Raw genomic sequence first — 23,828 nt, forward strand, 5'->3', positions numbered from 1 at the left:
ATGTTTTGGATCGTGTTGAAAAGGGTTTCTTTTCTTTTTCAGTTTATGGAGAAGTGTTTTGGGATTACACTTTTACTGTGTGTCTAAATTCTTTGAATTTATTTTATATGTAGATAGTTTAAATTATCCTATTTTATCTTCATTTGCTTTAATAAACAGTTCCATTGTTAACGCAAAATCTGCAGCACTGTGTGCTTATTTCAGCAAGAAACTACTTAATTACAATCAAGATATGATCTATCAGGTCAGGTTTCTGTCAGGGATCATAACAAGAATGAGAGGTAACATGATTGACTTGTGAAGACCTTTCGGATCTTATATAAGGTGAATGTGGAAAAGATAATTCCTCTTTTGGGAGAATCCAAACCTAGGTGGCGCTGTTTAAAAATTAGGGGTCACCTCATGAAGAAAATTCTTTGCTCAGAAGGTAGTACAGCGTTGAAAATTTTAAAATCTCAGGAACCAGTGCAAAAGGTGTCTTTAAGTATTTTTCAAGGCAGAGATAGAAAGGTTTTTGTTCAGCATGAGAACCAAGGGTTATCAGGGCTAGCTGGGAATGCGGAATTTGAAACTCAACAATCAGCAATGAACTCACTGAACGACAGGATTCTGGGTAATCCAAAATACAGGACAAGAAAACATTGTGGCTATAAGAGCTGCTCATTTTTTATTTTTGAGGTATTTTCAGTATTTGAGCTGATTTCCTTGCATTCTTGGAGCAGTAATTACTGATTTATAAGCTGTTGCATTATTTTGGAACTTTGGGGAGGTGGGGAGGGTGGAAATCAAAACAACTGCATTTTAAAAAGGAGGAAGACAGACAAAGGCAAATGATTTAAAGAGTATGAGGAGTTCCTAGTCTCAAATATTTCACTTTTAATATGTTCCAGTTCTGAAGAAGAGTCGTACAGGAGTCTAAACGTTCACTCTGCTTCTCTCTCCACTGACACTGCTGAGTTACTCTAGCATTTATTAGTTTTATATCTAATTTTCAGAATTCACTATGTTGCATTTATTAGTTTGCTTATCAGTATCTGTACTTTTTCTTTGATACAAGCCTAAGTTTTCAAATCATTTTACCTATTTTAGGTAGTTTACAGAAATAAGCTTAACTGGTCAATTTTATATGCAAAGAAACTACTACTTAGTTGAGAATGGTTCCTTTCTATTTGTGTGTCTGGTTTCACGAGCACACATAGAGATTAAGAGTAGATGTGACCATTTGGCCCCTCTGCTGTTTGATGAGATTGTGGCTGATGTGGTTGTGGCCACAGCCCATTTTCCTGGCTATATCCCCATACCCTTTTGCTCCTTTCTGCATCAATAATCTGTCTACTTCTGCCTTTAAAACTGTTCAATGACTGCTCCAGTGCTCTTTGGGGAAGAAAATCTGACAGCTCCCAAGCATCTTAGAAAAAGAAATTCTCCTCACCTGTGCTTAAGTTGGAAGCACCTTCCTTTAAACTGTGTATTTTAGTTCTAATCATTCATCCAAAAAGAAAAACCTCCTTACAGCCTTTTAATGCTGTCAGATTACTCAGGATCTTGCTTTGATCCAATCACCTCTTATTCCCCAAAGCGCCAATGAATACAGGGCCAGCCTTTCTAAAATTTACTCATTAAATAATCCCATGGTCACAGGAATCAGTGGAGTGAACAGAGCCTTTGCGTGCCTTTCTGCTATCTAGTTAGAGACAAAACAAAAACTGCAGGGATCATCACTCCTCTCTGCCTTCTGCATGAACCGTTCCCTTCGGCAGTACTTGGTTTGCGCCACTCTCCCCACCAACACCCCCGAACTCCCAGTTACCTTTCCCTGCAACCAGAAACGATGCAAAACCTGCCCGTACACCACCTCCCTCACCTCCATCCAGGGCCCCCAACAGTCCTTCCAGGTGAGACAGAGGTTCACCTGCCTCTCTTCCAACCTAGTTTACTGTATCAGGTGCTCCCAATGTGGGGAAATCAAACGTAAACTTAGGGAATGGTTCACCAAGCATCACGGCCATCCGCCAACTCCCTTCCCAGCATTCCCCCCCCCCCCCCACATCTTCTACTACTCCCAGCCACCTACTGGATTTGTTCCTCCCATTGACCAACCAGGTCTTCACCTGACCCACCTCACCACCCTACCTCTGCCACCCCCTTTATCTGTATCTCCCCATACACCCACCCCCAGTCCTGAAGAAGGGTTACACCTGAAACATAGACTTCTTCACCACCTGATGCTGCCTGGCTTGCTGTGTTCTTCCAGTCTCCTGCCTGTCTACTTTCTGCTGTCTAATGTCTGACAAGCTAACTCAGTGTTCCACTATTTTTGTGATTTTTCTACAAATGAGAACCAGAATTAGGAGGAGGCCATTCAGCCCCTCAAGCCTGCTTCACCATTCAATGAGATCATAACTGACCTGCTAATCTCAAATCTACATCCCCATCTACTCCCCGATTACCTTCTAATTCTTTACTTAACAAGGATATATCTAACTGTGCCTTATAAACATACACGGGCTATCCTGTTAATGGACGCTGACCAAATCTGGCTGAGATATAAATCACCTAAGAGGTGTAACTATCTCCTGGTACAAAGAAGATTGGTAATTTTCACATTCCCTGATCTGTTTCAGTATCTGTAGTTCAACCTCTGGCTTATAACACCTGACTTGGAGCTACGCGTACTTCAGATTCTTGCCATAAACATGTTTGCTCAAAACTAAACTGGGATCAAGAATCTTCCATAAACTATGACAGTCACCTGTCCTGCCATTCTTAATGCATTATCAGGAACTAAATTATTATATTCAACTTGATAATTGATTCCGGCTTTACATATTGTATTAACCTTACCACTTGCCGCCATGCTATCTTGCACCTTAAAAATAGAATAAACCTTAATCACTTAACCAGGTACTCACCAATTAACCAGTTTCCTCCAATGTAGCAGATTGGGAATTGATTCCTAGAAGCTAAAAAGGTTTTTAGGCAGGGGGAAATGCAATATAACGTCTTTTTCCTTCCCTGCATGAATGCCATTTAATCAGATTATTTTTAGATTAGATTGGATTTCCTACAGTGTGGAAACAGGCCCTTCATCCCAACAAGTCCACACCGACCCTCCTAAGAGTAACCCACCCAGACCCATTCCCCTACGCTTACTCCTGATTAATGCACCTAACACTGTGGCCAATTAACCTAACCTGCACATCTTTGGACTGTGGGAGGAAACCAGAGCACCCAGAGGAAACCCACGCAGACACGGGGAGAATGTGCAAACTCCACACAGACAGTTGCCCAAGGCTGGAATTGAACCCTGATGCTGTGAGGCAGCAGTGCTAACCACTGAGCCACCGTGCCGCCCTTAGAATGTGGAAACACCATGCAGTCACCCAAAGCTGGAATTGAACCCAGATCCCTGGTGCAGTGAACCAACAGTGCTAACCACTGAGTTACCGTGCAGCCCTGTTAATTCCGGCACTCTATTTTAAGTCAGACTCAAGTGCTAAGATGCAGTAAGTTGCCTAGTTTTATATGCTCTTAAGGCCTATATGACTCAATTTAATGAGGATCAGGTTACAGCTGGTTCTTAATTAAGCTTTGTCACTGGACCTCTTGAAAAAGACCTGTTTAAGACTGACAACTATAAAATTTAAACTGTAGGTTTTAGTTGAATGCCAATTACAAACTAAATTAGATTTATACAAAATAAACATTCAAACTTTCTTACCCAACAACTGCATGCAGTCAGTCCTAGGTCAAAACAAGTGCACTATCTGAATTTATATACTCCTCACCACAACCAAAAATCTTTTCATTGTTCAAATACCCCAAAGCCAGGTAGCATCACTCTCTTCCAGACTTTCTGTGCACCTGTCCACGCAATAAATGCTGATGTTTTAGAGAATACCTCCTTACAAATGGTTCAATTTCTCAGATCAGGCATTAAACCACATTCCTATCTCTTTGGTTGGGTGTGAAAGATCACATAGTTCTAGTTTGGTTATCTACTCGTATACTCATTTGCTCATCATAGGCAACTGTTCACACAAAGCTTTAAGTAACAACAGCCCCTACACTTCAAGTTAAAGCATTAAATATAAACAGCTTTGGGACCCTTCTGAAGTGGTGATGAACATTACATAAAACCAGTTTCTTCGACAATTACTGTTGCCATAATGGATCATTTACTTTAAGAATCTAATCTTGATGAAGAGGATCTCCTTAAATTTTAGGTCCTGCAACAGTTTTCAGCTTCTGAACAGGCCCCAAAAATAACCCTTTTTCCAAAATGGATTAGTTTGCATTCTACCTCTCCTTAATGGCTCAGTACTTCCCCTACTGGCCTTAATTCAGAATTGAAATTATGGAAGAGCGGTGAAAGGATGTATGATCAGTTCTGTTATAACGCGGTAGTTCTGTTTTCTTACAATCCCAAGTTATAAGAAAATGGTATAATAGCAGCACCATTTTAACTAATGGGGCCAGAATCCCATTACAACTAATGCATGCTTTAAAACTTTGCACTTTAAAAAATGTCCCCAATTGATCAATCATATTATAGTATATTTGTGTTAACAAAACTCGCATTATAGCAGAACGACCTGTAGCAAGACTGCAGTAGCTACAAGTCCCCAACAGAATTTTTATCTTTGATGGAGAAGTATGAGAGATTACTGGATCACATTTGTGGTACTTTTGTGGTTGAATTTAGTGGTAATTTCTCCTATTGTAGAAGAGTAGTGCATATTTGGGTATTCTGTCTAATATAACTATTCACCTCTTACATTCCTCACCTATATGGTAACCACTTGGTGAATTCAAATATACGTATCAGATTAAATTCTTTGTATGACTTTCAGCTCTACTTCTGTTACCTGTAGTTCTTTGACCCTCATGGCTTCTCTGCTTTCACAACACCATTTGGTATTAAACTATAGGTGACCCAGAATTTCCTTGGATACCTGGAAAGGTATATTATATATTCTTTGGCTATAATAAAGCACTGTACACCCAGGGAATTACCTTTGAATTATGGGCACTCTTTTACGTGGGCATACAAAACAGTCACATTGCTCACAGCAATTTATTGCATCCACTGATCTGCTGATGTTTGAATAGAGATGTAGAATCATTGATATTTATTTGTCTGATGGGATCTAACGTAATATCTTGAATGAGAAATGCAGCATTCCTGCAGTACTGTACCAAGAATATGCTCAGTCCTAGATCGGAATTTGAATTGATGACTTTGTTGAATTCTTACCATGTAGACCAATCTGATGCAATGGGGTGTAGGGGAAGGGGTAAGAGAGAATGAGATTGAAGGAGGTAAGAAGAGAGAGTGCTGTAATGAGGGAATAGGGCGACACTATCGGTCTGCTGAAATTTGTGGAGGTCAGATCAACCCCTTGAACAGTTTCCCTATTTGTTTGTCTCTAAAATTCCCATGAGTCCCTTGGTCCTAAATTACACTATCCCAGCTAAATCTCCACTCCCCCCACCCCACCCCCCACCAACAATGCATTGTTGGACTATTTCTCATAATCTTTTATCTGTTTGATTACGCAGAGCATCTCACTTGCACTCAGTGACTGTCATGACACCCATTCTGTACCACCAATATCCCACAAGCAGCATAAGCGATGAATTACCATGTACTCATGTACAAACTACAGCTTGACCACTCAAAATAAAATACAACTGAATAGGTATTGCCACACTGAGTAAATGAGATTTACATTTACATATTTATATATGATGCATGTAGTCTTAGTGAAAAAATTAGAGTAATGCATTAAGACAGCTTCAGATTTTTGGCTCCCAGCACATTTAGGTCTGGAAGCAGTCACACTGTAGAAGTGGGTAGCAAACAAAGAAACTTCGCAGAAAGATTGCAATACAACAGAAATTTCTGGGTTTAGATTAGATTAGATTCCCTACTGTGTGGCAACAGGCCCTTCGGTCCAACAAGTCCACACCGACCCTCTGAAAAGCAATCCACCCAGACCCGTTCCCCTACATTTACCCCTGACTAATGCACCTAACACTATGGGCAATTGAACATGGCCAATTCACCTAACCTGCACATATTTGGACTGTGGGAGGAAACCAGAGCACCCGAAGGGAACCCACGCAGACATGGGGAGAATGTGCCAGCTCCACACAGACAGTCGCCCAAGGCAAGAATCGAACCCGGGTCCCTGGCGCTGTGAGGCAGCAGTGCTAGCCACTGAGCCACCGTGCCACCCGTAATGGGTTCATGGAGAAAGTGAAGACTGCAGATGCTGGAGATCAGAGCTGGAAATGTGTTGCTGGAAAAGCGCAGCATGTCAGGCAGCATCCAAGGAGCAGGAGAATCGACATGGGTCATGACCAAGCCTGTAGATTCATCTGAATTGTAGAGGTCCATCACAGCGGAGATCTCACTTAAAGAGTTAATGAAAGAAGGTACACTATCTGATCAGCACTCCCTTGCAATCAAAGGAGCATTCATTCAGTTACCATGAAATCTAGCAAATCCAGCTTGTCACCTATTTGATGGAGTTGACCCACCTTATGGTGTTAAATTTAAAAAACAAATGAACAACAACCGTAGATAGATGATGATCATTTGCAGCATGTTGTTCTCATGAATGTGAAAATGAGTGATGATGTTGAAGTCTTCCCATAATGCTATATACCCATTAGAACACAGGACTCAAACAAAAAAGATCTGCAACTGATTGAGCACTCCCTCCTGTTGTATACGGTAATGGTTCTGAAACTGTTAATGTTTGAGCTACACTGACCTCTGCTCACTCTGCTGATACCATCTGATTTCTCTAGGTGGAAAATCAGTTAGTTGAACTGTGGAACAATCTCCGACTGGAGGCAAATGTGTCTACTTCACCTCCACATCGTAAGAGTTAATATCCAGAGAGTTAATGAAACTTGTATTTAGATGTTGAGGTGTAAGAAACTGCATCTCATTGTGAAACACGGTGCCTCTTGTTGAGACGTGTTTGTGATATAATTGTACATTCTTCTACTAACATAGGAGAATTTGTGGCAGCATTTTACTGCAACTACAAACCACCATCAAATATTTGGTGTTTAAGCATCTCATGTTATAATATGGAGAGGTGTAGTGTGGAATCCATTTACCTGGTTCTTACCACATGTTGCCTGTATTGTGGAAAGAGTCCAACAGTGAAAACTTGAAGCGGGAATAAAATTATATGTAAGTGAATTTAAGAGCGTTGCCATTTTAAGAAAGGGTCAATTAGTCTGTTGGCAGATGAATGCATTTAAACAGATGCTAGTTAACCTTAGTTTTTGGAAGTAGTCACAGCTGAGCAGCTGCACTCCAACGTGGAAAAGTGGCTAGACCAAGCGGGAAGAAAGCACAGTGAAGCTGCATGGGCTATAGGTGGGCATGCTAGGCCAGCAAGGAGCAGATCTGCAGCAAGGTGAACAGACATCGGAGACTCCAGCAAGTTAATCTCCTGAGCGGGAAGAGTAGAAAACTAATCTATTGTTACCAATCGGGATGGGATACTGGAAGAAAAACCAGTAAAGCAAGTATTGTTGCAGTCATGAAGGAGCACCATAATATGCAACTGCATAATTTAAAATGGGGACGTACTTTTAATATATGTCATGGTTGGCAATATTGGCAACAAATTTAAGCATTGAATGACCATTGCAGAACAAAACTAAGGCCAGTCAAGTATTTCTGACGGAAGAAACATTTTTATAAAAATCTGAATGTGTTTTCATACTGGCAAGAGTGAAAATACACTTTTATCAGGGAAAAGGCAAAAATCATCCCGAGAAGGAAGGATGACACGAACCCTTCATTTTGCTTAAAATGATGGGGAACCTACCAAGAAGAAGCAAAAAAGGAGAACTTCTCTTTCGATTCCTGAGGCCACAGAGTACACTAAATTGTCTGAAACATTTAAGAGAATTTACAACTTTTAAAATGTCTCAAAGAATTTTAAAAGCTTTACTAGAAAATTAATGCTGCAAATAATCTTTTACAAACCTAATTGTCAGAATCCAGGTGTCCTACAAGGAATTTCACTTAAAACTTGGAAGCAGGTGATCATTTCAAAGCAGTTTAAAGCTTTATTAGAAGAGTTTGATATATTTTGACAGTGATTAGAGAATTAACAAAGAAATTGTTAAATACAGAAAAAACTGAGAAGACACTATGCAGCTTGACAATAATTTAAAATAAAACTACATTCTTCGATTTAAGATGACAAGCTTACGCAACATCAATTTATAAGAAATTTTATTAAAAAGACACAATATTTCCTAGCACTTCAAGATCAAAGATGGTCCTACACAGCACAAGATTGGACTTTGTGTGGAAAACCATTCCTAAGGTACAGAATTACTTTAAAGCTGAATACCAAACCAGAAGCAGAGCAAGTTAATATGTGACTATATGCAGTAGAGTTAACTCTCTCAGAACTATTACCATCAGGGAGTATAGCTGATCATGTTAGGAATTGTCAGACAATAAGTTGCAAGCACTCTGAGTTTGTAATATCTTCAGCAGTTACTTCAGAATGAATAGCATTGCTGTACAGCCAAACTTTAGCAGAAGCATTCAACTTCCAGGAGAATTCATAGACAATTTTAATATGATTTCTACAGATTAATTGAAACTTGTGAATATGGAGTTTTGCAATCCATATTGGTCACAGACAGATTTATTTTAAGAAATGTTTTTGTCAGTCTTTTCCAGACTATTATATGGCAAAGAAAATCTTAACCTTCCTTCCAATCCAGAGACCAGGAAAATATCACAGACAAACCCTGACAGGAGAAGCATAGTCTTACTACAGAAGTGCAATAGAACCTATTAACTTAACAAGGTTTGAATGCTCTGAGCAGAAGCATAACAAGACAGCATAAAAAGTAGATAAGGATGTGCAGAAGTCAGAAACATTTCCAGGATGGTCAAAGTACTAGAAGCTACACACACACAAACACACACACACAAAACTTGACACTCTACGTCATCGCTCTCCACTTGAAGAGAGATTGGTGCTTTAAGATATACCTCCATTGAAGGAGATACCTGAGACATTTCATATGGGAATATAAGCAACTAATCGGAACCTGGGATGACTAAACTTCTTTGTGCCAATAGACATCCAACTCTCTTTAATATTGGTGCAGAGATGACTGACATGATCTTATCCAACTTGTATACTTTATCTTAAGCACATAGAACTGCAGCTATCTAGAGATACTCTCTGCAGATGGAAGGACCCCAAGTTAAAAAAAAATGTACTGGCGTCACTATCCGTAAAGAATACTAGATGTTCAAGAATGTGAATGTCATTCAGCATCAACAGAGTTCACCCTTGAGTAAGGAAGTGTGTTTTGCCTTCTACCTCCTACAATTCATTGATATAATTCCCGCCTCAGGCGACTGACTGTGTGGAGTTTGCACGTTCTCCCCATGTCTGCGTGGGTTTCCTCCGGGTGCTCCGGTTTCCTCCCACACTCCAAAGATGTGCAGGTCAGGTGAATTGGCCATGCTAAATTGCCCGTAGTGTTAGGTAAGGGGTAGATGTAGATGTAGATGTAGGGGTATGGGTGTGTTACGCTTCGGCGGGGCGGTGTGGACTTGTTGGGCCGAAGGGCCTGTTTCCACAGTGTAAGTAATCTAATCTAATCTAATCTAATCTAATTCAACTACTTCAAAAGGAAGCTACCATTGACCAACCTAGGAAATTAGAGCTGACGGAAGATTGAATCAGCTTTCCAAGTTTAAGGAGAAGTTTAAACAGTGGAAATCACATATTGGAATTCTAAATTTATTTCACACTGTTGGCATGACAGATTCGTCTGGGTTGCAGAAAATGTTTTACATCCCTGACACTGCTGAAGAATCCACAAAGCAAGGCTTGAGATAATAACCAAATATGACAGTTCAGAGTAAATCTGCCTGAGATCATTGGTTGACTTTGCATTGAAGCAGATCCTGACAACACAGCAACCCATTACACACAGATGATACAGAGGGGTTAATATAACTGGTGTAATTGGTATGAAAGAAATCTTCTGCACTAGACAAAAGAAAATATTGCATAATGGAAGAAATCCAACATTTGCAAACTTTTGAGGGAGCTACCAGCATGTAGCACAAAGGATTAAATGACCTCTTCATTAGCACAGCTGTTTTCAATGATGGAGATTCGTGCGGTCGAAGGCCCTCCAAATATTGCAAAGGGCTCACACCAACACCTACAAAGAACAGCAACTTCTGCAAAACATATCAGCGAGATAAAAGATGGCCCAGTGGAGAAATGAGCCAAAGGTCAAGGTCAGCTGTCTTCAAGTTAATGACCTGTCAGTTTTCTACATCTAAAACAAATACATTCTGGAAGAATTGTGAAACCTCCAAACCACTTGAATTTGTGAAATCAGGGACCTGGTGCAAGGGAGAGGAGAGAATGTAAATGTAATTTGGTTACAAATTTGATTATATTATGGATTCACAAAGGCTTGAGGAGGAGAGGAGAAGGTGAGGGTGGGAGTGGACAAGATGTTTCATCAGGTAGCGATTCTGAAAGAGTTGATGTTTGAACTACACCAAGCTTCACCCAGTCTACATTGGAAGCATTTCAAAAAAGATTCATGAGGCTAATTCATGTGGTGAGGGAGTTAACTTACCTTGAACAACTGAACAGGCTAGGCGTTTATTCATAGGAGTTAAAATAATGAGTGATCTTATTGAAACGCAAGATTTTGAGGGGGTTTGACATATAGCTGCTGAGATGATGTTTCTGCTCATTGCCGAATCTCAAACTAGGAGACATGCTGATAGAATAAAGGGCATTCATTAAAAATTGAGATGCAACGGAATTTCTTCTCCTGAAAGTGAGTAGTGAATGTCTGAAAGTTTCTACCCCATGGAGTTGTGGTGGCTAAACCACTGAAAACGTTTAAAAAGGAGATGATAAACATTTTGAAATATTTTAGAGTTGATGGTTCTGATGAACTCGTACAAAAGACGAATTGAGTTCTCTGACAGATCTGCCATGATGTTATGGAAAGGCAGGGAAGATTTGAGGGGTTGGCTGGCCTACTCCTTTTCCTATTTATGATGGTGATTTCAGACACGCTTGTGGTTGAGAAGCTGTTGGAGTCTGTTGCACTCTCCTAATGGAGACACATCTCAGTAATACAGTTGGTTCTGATAAAACATGATAGTTCTGTTTACATGCTATCTCAAGTTATAAGAAAATTGCACAATAGCTGCATCATTTAAGCTAATGCTGCTGGAGTTGTATAATAGCCAATACATTCTAGAAATCACAGTCTAAATTCTTCATTTGGGTTAAAGCCAATTCAAGTTGAAGAAACCCGCACTATAGCAGATCCGATAGTAGTTAATATTGCCAAAGATCAATTGTAATCTAAGTATGGCTACTGGGAATTAACAAAACCTGCACCTTTGTTACCTAAGATCACTGATTCTTCTACTGAGACTTATTTGTAGTCCATAATCCACCACAGACTAATGAACAGTCCCAATGTCTAGTAAAGGGAGATGCGATTTTAGAGAAGATGCATTAAAGACATCTCAGAGTTAACAACCAGACTACTCCAGCCCCTAGGCATCATAGTATCCCCCAAACCTACCACCACACTGAAATAGCTCCTGATGAATTTAAAGGACCCTGTACCAGTAACCAGCAGAACGAATGTCATATACAAAATACCCTGCAAAGACTGTAACCAACGTTACTTTGGACAGAGAGGCAGGAAACTAGCTACCAAAAGACATGACCAACTATCACTAGTATCCATACACAGACAAAGAAGGACACTAGTTCGACTGGGACAATACATCTGTCCTGGGACAGACTAAACAAAGACACACGTGGGAATTCCTGGAGGCCTGGGGTTCAAACCGGAACTCCATTAACAAACATATCAACTTGGACCCCATTTACCAACCTCTCAGAAAAAGAACCGGAAATGCTATCACCCACTACAACAGACCAAGATGTACAAATAGCAAACAGGACAGAACACCAGCGCTTCATCGGAGGTTCACTGATGATGTCACCCACTATGGTGAAGAAACATCTGAGAACAAATCTACCAGCTCTTACAATCTGATCCACAACCCGAGCTACAAATCTTCTCTAAAATCACAAACACCTATGGGCGCAATATGCTCAAATTAGCCTGAAGATGGAAAACCAATGTCATCCAGCTGAGTGCCACCCACCGACAACCATGCCTCGGGAACAGGGATTACCACAATGTGTCAAATACAAACCACCTCTCAACACCCCACAAGCCAGAAGAACAGCAGAGCAGAACAGAACAACTGCAGAATGCTACAAAAAATAATAAATGATGCCCACAGCCGACTCCACAAATATGAACGAGAAATTGTCCGCCAAAAAAGTCTGTACGCTAACATGGTGACCATGAATGGACAAGTGCACTAGAACGAGCCATCAACACTAAACAACAGCAGACCAAGACAAAGAAAAGACTAGCCCTACAAGAAAAACTGGCCAAGCTCTCTCACAGCAATAACACGGACAATTCAGAGACTTGGATAAAAAAGCCTGTCTGACCGACAACTCTCAGAATCGGAAAAAGCCGTCCTAGTACTAAGTATGAACCACAGGGACGTGGATAAAAAGGACTTCATAGCAGCACTAGGATCCACCCAGAAAGACAATGGACTTACTGAAGAAACCCAGCAGGCCATCAGACAGACAGTAGCACCAACACTAAGCAGAAAGAAAGAAAGGACCACCCTCAACACACTGGAAAGGAAAGCCCTGGAAGGATTCAGAAAAGACAGAAATATCGTAATCCTACAGGCAGACTATCATCCTGAACAGAACGAAATACATGGAAAAGGTAAACACACTAATCACAGATACAGATATCTACCAGCAAGTGGTGATGGACCAGACTCCATAGCTAGAAAGCATATTACAGCATCACTGAGGAAACTTCACAAGGCAGGTGAAATTGACAAGACAGACCTCCAAAGAGTGAAACCTGAAGGATCCAAAACATCCAGTTTCTACAGATTGCCAAAGGTACATAAGCAAGCCCCACCCCCCGACCCATAGTCTCACGTCCTGGTACACTGACATACAGACTAGCAAAGGAACTGCAACGCAAACTGAAGTACTGAGTAGAAGGCTCAAACATCTCAATTCACTCCACCCCGGAATTCCTCAACTTCATCAAAGACACCAAGGTAGACGACAGCGAGGTCATGTTTTCCTTCAACGTGATGGCCCTATTCACATCAATAAACATCACCCTAGCCAAAGAAACACTGGCCTCACTGCTAGACAAACCAAGGACACAAACACCTGACAGCACCAACTCTGTCAGCAAGGACAGCATCCTCAAAGTGGTAAACCTGTGTCCCTCAACCCACTTCATCTTCAACGACAAGACCTACAAACAAATCAATGGGATGCAGAAGCAGTTATGCAGAGGTTAGAACAAACAGTCTTTCCCATGATCCAGCCCAAGCTTTGGGTTCGCTATGTGGATGACACCTTTGTCGTCACGAAACACAGAAAATTAGAAGAACCCACAAACACATAAACAACATCCTTACTGCTGTGAGGTTCACCAAAGAGGAACATAACACCAATAGACTCCCCTTGCTAGACGTCATAATAGAACAAAAAGCCAATGGAGAGCTGCAAACCACCCTCTACAGGAAAGCCACACACACTGACCAGATACTCAACTGCACGAGCAATCATCCCTACGCCCACAAATCGAGCTACATCAGGGCATTATTTAAAGAGCCACAATACACTGCAGCACCCAGGAACTACCTGAAACCGGAATTCCTAGAGGCCAGGCATTCGAATCAGAACTCCATTTACAAATACATCAATTTGGATATCACCCACCACAACAGACCAAAATACATAAATAACAAGAGGGAGAGAACACCAGCGCTTCATCAGAGGGTCACTGATGTTACCAAGTATGGTGACGAAATGTCTGAGAACAAATCTACCAGCTCGGCGAGCAAATGAACAACCTGAGCAAGGTATTTCTTGGCATGGCCAGTAGCAAACTATTTCTGTACATCCTCACTGCTCAATAATACAACTTGGGTATTTAAAATCCTAATTCATGCAGCGTAATGATTGTAATGTCCAAATGTCGCAACTGAAATTTTCTCTTTTTCCTTTATAGTTTTTATTTCTTTTCTTCATGTTTCGCCATGTTCTTCACAGTCTGCAATACATTACCAATGAGGATGAGCACCTCCCTAAATCCTCCCCACACATCCAATTGTCACCTATAAACAACCACCAAACCTCAAATCATTATGTGTAGCAAACTGCCGGTTTTCAGGAAAACACCACATAACCTTATTACAGTAAATCCTGTAAGACGTGTCAGAGTGTTGACACGGATACTACCGTTACACGTGGCAACATGTGACTCTGCCAATGTTGTCTATCTCATACGCTGAAGGCAATGATACCCTGTGGCATGGTACATTGGTGAGACCAAGCAGAGGCTATGGCAAAGGATGAATGGACACCGCACAACGATCAACAGACAGGAGTGTTTCCTCCAGTTGGAGAACACTTCAGCGGTCCAGGACATTCGACCTCGGACCTTCGGGTGACCATCCTCCAAGATGGACTTTGGGACAAGCAACAACGAAAAGTGGCCAAGCAGAGGCTGATAGCTAAGTTCGGTACTCATGGGGATGGCCTTGACCTGGACCTTGGGTTCATGTCACACTACAGGTGACCTCATTGCACCACACACAGACACAGACACAGACACTCCCACACCCACACATGCACCCTCTCATAGACTTATACCCCTTTACACTCAGACATATACACACACTCTCACAGACACTCATAACCTCCTCCTTCCCACCCCCACTCCCCCCCCCCCCCCCCCCCACACACACACACACGTTTGTGTGGTGAATTTATACTTGCAGAATTACACTTTACTTTGCTCAAAAACTGCATGAATCCATGTAAGATTCTGTAAATCCATATTTTAGATTCAAATCAGTCTGATCATTGTGGCACAGACAGTCTCACACAGGACAGCTCACACCTTAAATGCATTATCTGGGCCGACATGACACCAATTGTTAAAGTTCACTTGAGAATGTAACTTTTAAATGTTCTGCGATTTACATTTGAAAGAACTGAAACCAACATGTTCACTCTAAAAGATGAGAGACTTAACAAACAATCCAGGTGTTTTTCAATATATAATTGCAGTTACAGCACACTAAACTTTTGCTATAAATTCTGTGTCTTACGATCTTATACTCTGCAACTGATGAAGGAGCAGCATTCCGAAAGCTAGTGCTTCCAAAAAAAAACTGTTTGACTATAATCTGGTGTTGTGATTTTTAACTTTGTACACCCCAGTCCAACACTGGCACCCCCAAACCCTTACTTCTTTTCTACTTGTTTAGTGGTACATAGTCACACGATACACATAGTACATTTTTATAACTACAGCAGATGTCTGATTTGCATAAAAGTGCAGACCGCTTCAGTAATTATCTTTTAAATGCTTCGGTCTTTTTTAAAAATATAAAACATGCTCTTCTATATAGCACCAGTAAAAACGGAAGAACATAATTTGTGAACAGTGGGTGCTAATGCCACTGTTAATAATTGACTTTGGGCTTTTAAACTTCTCTTAAACTGCATGTTTGATAAATATTTGAAGGATTTTTCTTTATTCTGTTGTGTTCTTTACTCTTCTCCCCACTGTTTCACCAGTTCAATTCTTAGTTTCCTCTACTCACTGTTGCAACTTACTTTGGTTTAAAGTGAAAATCACTGAGCTTTCAGCCACCAGCTTTTATTTTGTACGTTCCTGTCACTTATACTTCTCCTCACTTCTGTAGAAATTCCAAAATTGTAATAGTCTTTAAAGATCTAGAATGTAACAAGGTTGAATGCATTTTCTATGTACTGATGGAGACCTTGAGCTATGTTTGAGTCATTGTACTGTACAGTCCTTTGTCCCAAGATCTGTCAAGTGCATCACATGCTCGTGCTTTCTTTTGTGAGAAATAATTGTAATTATATTCAATGTCTGAGTGATTGAAATATTGTCTAATAATGAAATTTCACTAGTACAACTACTCAAACAGTGTGTCATTGATCTCTGTCATTATTTGGTGTAATTATTTTTTTCCTACAGGTTGTGAAGGGTATATTATAGTTATTGGGACTTGTTAATAGGATTTTGTTCTATCAAAGAATGTATGGATAACAACCATTTCTAAATCAGAACAGAGGTTTATAAAATCATGAGGGGCATGGATTGCATAAAAAGACAAGGTCTTTTCCCTGGGGTGGGAGAGTCCAGAACTAGAGAGCGTAGTTTTAGAGTGAAAGGGGAAAAATTTAAAAGGGACCTAAGGAGCAACTGTTTCACGCAGAGGGTGGTGTGTGTATGGAATGAGCTGGCAGAGGAAGTGTGCAGGCTGGTACAATTACAACATTTAAAAGGCATGTGGATGGGTATATGAATAGGAAAAGTTTAGAGGGATATTGGCCAAGTGCTGGCAAATAGGACTAGATTAGGTTAGGATATCTGGTCAGCATAGATGAGTTGAACCGAAGGGTCTGTTTCCATGCTGTACATCGCTATGACTCTGATCATTCTTTAAGAGTTAAGTGCCATCTATCTGTCATAATAGGAGATATTCCTTCTGCAATCTAGCAAAGCCTATCTATTTAAGATCAGTATTATTAAACTAAGATGTTAATAATGCTCGTCTCTCTACACGGCTTCTGGGTATTCTTGAGGCCCTCAATGGCAATCTCACCCAAGGGGGTGGCGTCGAGGTCTTGCTTAGGCATGGAGGTCTTGTATTCCATCCTAGGGTGGCAGTCTCTCTTGTCCCAGAGGGATGGCCGCGGCTTGGTTTCCAGGTTTGGTGGTCTTCTCCTGGCATGGAGGTCTTCAGTAGCGGCGGCTTCAGGGTGTTCAAGCATTCGTTGCCTTAATCAAGTCTCCCCAAACTGAACTTGATCTGAAATGAGCTCTGTCTTAATTTTTACTTTTTTTCTTCTTAGCCATGTCTTCTTTCATTAATACAGGTGCCATGGTATAGCAACTAATTAGTCTTTTAACTTTTCTTTGTAAAAATGCTTGTGACAATAAATTGCTACTATATTCTCTTCTAATTATTGCCTGACATTCTGGCATTGCTTCTTACAGATTTGCTACAAGAAATTGCTCATCCCTAACTACAAGGTGATGTTGAGCTGCCCTCTTGAGAGAGAGTGAGAGAGTTCTAAGTCAACTTTGCTTGTGGCTTTCAGGGAAATTTGGCGCATTACAATCCAGAGAAGCAAGTTGAATCCAATCAGCCTTACTCCCACTGGATTCAGAACTCTGTGAAATTAAAATGTTCAGAATTGTGCAATTCCTCCTATCCAGACTTTATGAACAACAGATCTTGGACATCACATTTATAACTTAAAACAAAAAATAATAATCTATTATTAACACTGTAACTTTAGCAGGACCAAGTTAAACAACGAAGTCATCTAATTGTTATCCATGATGTAAACCCAAATTTAAAGTCCACTCTCACACAGGCAGACTGACAGACAAAGGGAAGGGATAAAATAGTAAGAAAATGAGGTGTAGTTTCCCAGTTTACTTAAACAGTTGCAAATGATGGATGCCAAGCTTCCATGCAGTCCTCGGATAACCAGTTATTCACAGGCACGTTACAATAAACCTATTTTTGAAGTCACCTGGTGAACGTGAACAATTTTAGTCAACTTCAAATATTATTTACTGATTTCTTACAGACTGAGATTCTTTTCTCAGGACATTCAATAATATTTTAATTAGACAGAAAACTGGGGAGAGTAAAAAACAGGAGTCAGTCCTAAAGTTTCCAAAATCACACTGAATCTGACAAAGCTGGTCAGAAATTATTCTCTCCTTGTTAAAATTATTCAATGTTGTTTTGGTTTGCTAGTTAACTGTATATCTATCCAGCTGCCAGGGCATGGTGATACTTGGTGCTCAGTCATCCTGAGCAGTGCTTCCTTCTATCAATTAAGTTGCATTACCTTCCATGCCCATTACCAGCAGAAAACATTTGAGTTTGTTTTCTTTTTATAACATGCAGCTATTCTGAGTTTGGCTGACCCAAACCTTGACTCTCAGTTCCAACAAAAAAAGAACAATAAGAGAAAAATAGTGCTGGTCTTTGCAGGAGGTGGTGGTGTTCCTGCGCTTCTGATGCAGTTATCCTTCGACATCACCAAGGAGAAGGTGTTTGAGAAACTGAAATGTCTGAAAGTGGATAAGTCACCTGGACCAGATGGGCTCCACCCTAGAGAGTTCAGATGGAGATATCTGGAGGCTTTAGTGTGATCTTTTGGGTATCACGAGAGTGAGGGAGGGTGCTAGGGGACTCGGAAATCGCTAATGTAATCCCCCTGTTTAAGAATGGAGTAACGCAAAAGATGGAAAATTACCGACTGATTAGCCTGACCTCAATCGTTGGTGAGATTTTGGAGTCTGTTGTGAAGGATGAATTTCTGAATACTTGGAAGTGCATGGTAAAATAGGGCAAAGTCAGCATGGTTTCATCTAAGGATGGTCATGCCTGACAAATCCGTTAGAATTCTTTGAGGAGGTAATGAGTAGGTTAGACCAAGGAGAGCCAATAGATGTTATCTGTCTGAACTTCCAGAAGGCCTTTGACAAGGTGCCGCACAGGAGGCTGCTGAGTAAGATAAGGGCTCATGGTGTTAGTGGCAAGGTGCTAGCATGGATAGAAGATTAGCTGAAAGCAGACAGTGGGGATAAAAGGGTCCTTCTCAAGATGGAAGCCAGTGACTAGTGGTGTTCCACAAGGGTCTGTGGTGGGACCACAACTTTTCACTTTATACATTAATGATCTAGATGAAGTAACTGAGAGCATTCTGGCTAAGTTTGCAGATGATACAAAGGTAGATGGAGAGGCAGGTAGTATTGAGGGGGTGGGGAGGCTGCAGAAAGATTTTCGACAATTTAGGAGAGTTGGCAAATGAGTGGCAGAAAAAATACAATATGAGAAAGTGTGAGGTCATGCACTTTGGTAGGAAGAATAGAGGCATGTACAATTTTCTAAATGGGAAGTAAAATTCAGAAATCTGAAGTGCAAAGGAACTTGGGAGTCTTACTCCAGGATTCTCTTAAAGTTAACTTGCATTGGTAGTTAGGAAGGCAAGTGCAATGTTGTCATTCACCTTGAGGGGACGAGAATATAAAAGCAGGGAGGTACTGCTGAGGCTTTATAAGGCTCTGGTGAAAACACATTTAAAGTAATGTGAGCAATTTTGGACCCCATATCTCAGGAAGGATATATTGGCTCTGGGCCGGGTCCAAAGGAGGTTCAAGAGAATGATCCCAGGAACAAAAGGCTTAACATATGAGGAATGTTTGAGGACTGTGGGACGATACTCAATGGAATTTAGAAAGATGAGGGAGGATATAATATAGAATACTGATTGGCCTGGACAGGGTAGATGTTGGGAAGATGTTTCCATTGGTAGGAGAGACTAGGACCTAAGGGCACAGGCTTAGAGGAAAGGGAAGACCTTTTGGATTGGAGATACGGAGAAACTTTTTCAGCCAGAGAGTGGTGAATCAATGGAATTCATTGCCATAGAAGGCTGTGGAGTCCAGGCCAATGAGTATGTTTAAGACTGAGATAGATAGACTCTTGAGTATTAAGGGGATCAAAGGTTATGGGAGAAAGAGGGAGAATAGGGTTGAAAAGCTTAGCTATGATTGAAAAGTGGAGCAGATGAGATGGGCTGAATGGCCAAATTTCTGCTTCTGTTTTTTATGGTGTTTTGGGAGAATTTGCTGGTTGAGAAGCTGTGGCCTTGATAATTTGCTGCTGTGCATCTTGTAGATGGTGAACACTGCAAATACTCTGTGTTGGTGGTGAATGTCCAGGGCTGCTTTCTTCTCCTAAATTGTGTTTCAATCTGACTTTAAGTTACCTTTATACCCTCTCAATTTTGAGAACAGCTTTGAATTTTCTTCTGCTCTTTCACCAGTGCTGCTTTTTTTAATGTAATTTGGCGATAACTAGGGAAATTGGACTCGTGTTTGTTTTGTGTACAAAACTGAGAGTGGAATCTTCTCTACCCTTCAACCATGTGGGCATTAGTGTGTCAGTTTGGAAAAATAAGGTGACAGTGGCAGATATTAGATTCTTGACAGTGAGGGCAAGGAGTCCGACTCCCCAAACAAGTGTTGAACGTTGAGCCAAGAATCTTACTAGATGAGAGGCCTATTTCCAACCATTTGCATGCATTAGCATATCATTATTACCTAATATCACCTAATTTAAATGAAGTTTCCTTTTCTTTTTCCCACTGGATAGAAACAAGATGGTGACGATTCCCAGCATGAAAGTCAGTGGTCAGCTGGCTGCTCAAATTCACTTCTGACTACTTCACACCTCTATCTTGGACAGCGGTTACATGTGTTGTGGTTCTGTTCGCCGAGCTGGGAATTTGTGTTGCAGACATTTTGTCCCCTGTCTAGGTGACATCCTCAGTGCTTGGGAGCCTCCTGTGAAGCGCTTCTGTGATCTTCCCTCCGTCATTTATAGTGATTTGTATCTGCCGCTTCTGGTTGTCAGTTCGAGCTGTCCGCTGCAGTGGCCGGTATATTGGGTCCAGGTCGATGTGCTTATTGATTGAATCTGTGGATGAGTGCCATGCCTCTAGGAATTCCCTAGCTGTTCTCTGTTTGGTTTGTCCTATAATAGGAGTGTTGTCCCAGTCGAACTCATGTTGCTTGTCATCTGAGTGTGTGGCTACTAAAGATAGCTGGTCATGTTGTTTCATGACTAGTTGGTGTTCATGGATGCGGATTGTTAGCTGTCATCGTTAGCAATTTCATCAACAGATGCCTGAGGGAAAGACAACGGAATGCGGACATGCCACAACCCAAAGGACTAGCCACACTACCATGCATCAAGAGCATTTCTGAACTGACAGCCAGACTACTGCGACCACTAGGACTCATAACAACACATAAACCAACAGCCACTCTCAGCCAACAACTCACCAGGACAAAGGACCCAATACCCAGCATGAGCAAAACCAATGTAGTGTACAAAATCCCATGCAAGGACTGCACAAAACCCTACATAGGACAAACAGGAAGACAGCTAATGATCCGCATCCTTGAACACCAACTAGCCACGAAACGACATGACCAGCTATCTTTAGTAACCACACACTCAGAGGACAAGCAACATGAGTTCGATTGGGACAATACTACTATTATAGGACAAGCCAAACAGAGAACAGCCAGGGAATTCCTAGAGGCATGGCACTCATCCACTGATTCAATCAATAAGCACATCGACCTGGACCCAATATACCAGCCACTACAGCGGACAGCTGGAACTGACAACCAGAAGCGGCAGATACAATTCACTATAAATGCCGGAGGAAACATCACAGAAGTGCTTCACAGGAGGCTCCCAAGCACTGAGGATGTCACCTAGACAGGGGACGAAACGTCTGCAACACAAATTCCCAGCTTGACGAACAGAACCACAACAACGAGCACCCGAGCTACAAATCTTCTCCCAAACTTTGAAAAGTGGTTACCAATATCTCGGGCCAGGCTTTTATTTCAGAGCCAGTTTCTAACTACTGCACTATTGCAACCACTTCAAGGTTGTTAGATGCATATATGGAGGAGGAAGTGAAGAGAGATACAGGCAGAGATGGAGCAAACGAAGTGGAAGAGGCTCATGTCAAGTATTAATATCAGGATATATTAGGTGGCAATGTAGTATAACGTGGGAATATTTAGTGTAAGAATTTGGATTATATAATGCCAAATTTGCAAATTTATATCTGGACAGTTTAGTCCAGTGAATTTATTTTCTTTTGTACCAGCATCTGTGCAGAAATTTTAGGATCACGTTTACCATCTCAATCTGTTTTCTATTGCGTGTTACATTGTCAGCAAAAATGCAAAATGTGGCTGTAAGCTGTGTCTGTTGGAAAGTGTATGTTTTGATAGGCAAAATGTATTAATGAAAGACTAGCTCTACAGTGAATTGCTCAGCATTGACAGGCAGATAAACAGTACCAACTGTTCCTGCAAAGATCTTTGCTCGACAGGCTATTCTTTTTGCTTTCACCACATTTTAATACAAATTTATTTTACTTGTGTACAGCAAATACAACAAAGATTTGAACAGGTCAACAATATGTCCAAAATAGCTGTACTTGTAACTCAAAGCTTCCAATTTGTCACTACCTTTACAGCACTCCCAAAAGAAGCACTGTTAGGATTTATGAGCAACAAACCAAGGCATACACAAGAGACGTACATGCACAGCAAGAACTAGAAACTGGAGAAACTTGGCATCACCACCAGCAGTAGCCAAGCTTACCCTGGCACCACAGTGGAAACGTAGTCACCGCTGGGAAGTTGATCGTCAACTTATCGGACCACACCCTTCAACCGGAAGAGATTGAAGTTCTTAGCAGAGGTCTCTATTTCTGTCCCACCACCAAAATGGATCCCATGGGTCTTGCACTGAGGAATTCATCAGATGAACGAAATTCCAGGAATTCTTTCAAGATGCCAGCAGTGAGTCCACCAAGGAACTGGAACAGGTACCACAGGGATCTGTAGAGGAGCAAGCAAAGAAAGAGTCAACTTGGACCACACCAGAGGGCAGATGCCCTGGGCTTGACATGTATGCTCAAACCATCAGGAAATATTTAAATGCTAGGTTCATCAGCCACACCCACAAGGTAGAGCAAATCATCATCCAATCACAATGCAATGCCATCCATGCTCTCAAAACCAATCACAACGCTGTCATCAAACCAACAGATAAAGGAGGAGCCTTCAGAATAGAACAGATTACTGCAAGGAAGTGTACCGACAATTGAATAACCAGGAACACTACAGGTAACTACCGACTGATCTGTGAGCACACCCATGAACTAAACACATTGATCAAGACGTTGGAGCCAGTCCTTCAGAGTTCCCGAAGTGCCCTCATCCCACATATTTCACGCATAGGTGACTTCTACTGTCTTCCGAAGATAGACAAAGCCAACACAGCAGGCCATCCCATCTTATCAGGCAATAGGACTCTGTGTGGGCGGCACGGTGGCACAGTGGTTAGCACTGCTGCCTCACAGCACCAGAGACCCGGGTTCAATTCCTGCCTCAGGCGACTGACTGTGTGGAGTTTGCACGTTCTCCCCGTGTCTGCGTGGGTTTCCTCCGGGTGCTCCGGTTTCCTCCCACAGTCCAAAGACGTGCAGGTCAGGTGAATTGGTCACGCTAAATTGCCCGTAGTGTTAGGTAAGGAGTAAATGTAGGGGTATGGGTGGGTTGCGCTTCAGCGGGGCGGTGTGGACTTGTTGGGCCGAAGGGCCTGTTTCCACACTGTAAGTAATCTAATCTAATCTATCTGGCTATGTCAAAGGCATCTTGAAACCTATTGTACAGGGGACCCCCAGCTTCTGCCACGACACTACAGATTTCTTATAAAAACTCAGCACCCATGGATCAGTCGAACTGGAAACATTCCTCGTCACAATGGACGTTTCAGCACTCTAGCAGCTGAAATTTCTGAACTTGAAGTCTATTTAGAATGAATGTATTACCATATTTTTTTAAACTGTTTTGGATCACTAAGTTTATATAAAAAATTGGAGAGGAGCAGAATGTGCTGGAAATCAAGCAAGCAGTTATAGAATGGAATCTGTTTAGAACAGAAGGAAGCCATTGAACCTGCCTTG

The 23,828-nt window shown here is 41.4% G+C and overlaps 1 long non-coding RNA gene across 1 annotated transcript in view; it reads left to right on the top strand.

Moving 5' to 3' along the window:
• The window catches only part of LOC140480416 (uncharacterized), an 85,049-nt gene extending 61,646 nt beyond the window's left edge, over positions 1-23,403 (top strand). Inside the window, exon 3 of the long non-coding RNA XR_011961288.1 lies at positions 22,332-23,403. This is a non-coding gene — a long non-coding RNA (uncharacterized lncRNA). The remainder of the gene's footprint in view (positions 1-22,331) is intronic.
• Positions 23,404-23,828: the final 425 nt, after the last annotated feature.

The sequence above is a fragment of the Chiloscyllium punctatum genome, chromosome 8 (assembly GCF_047496795.1).
Source record: "Chiloscyllium punctatum isolate Juve2018m chromosome 8, sChiPun1.3, whole genome shotgun sequence".
NCBI lineage: Eukaryota > Metazoa > Chordata > Chondrichthyes > Orectolobiformes > Hemiscylliidae > Chiloscyllium > Chiloscyllium punctatum.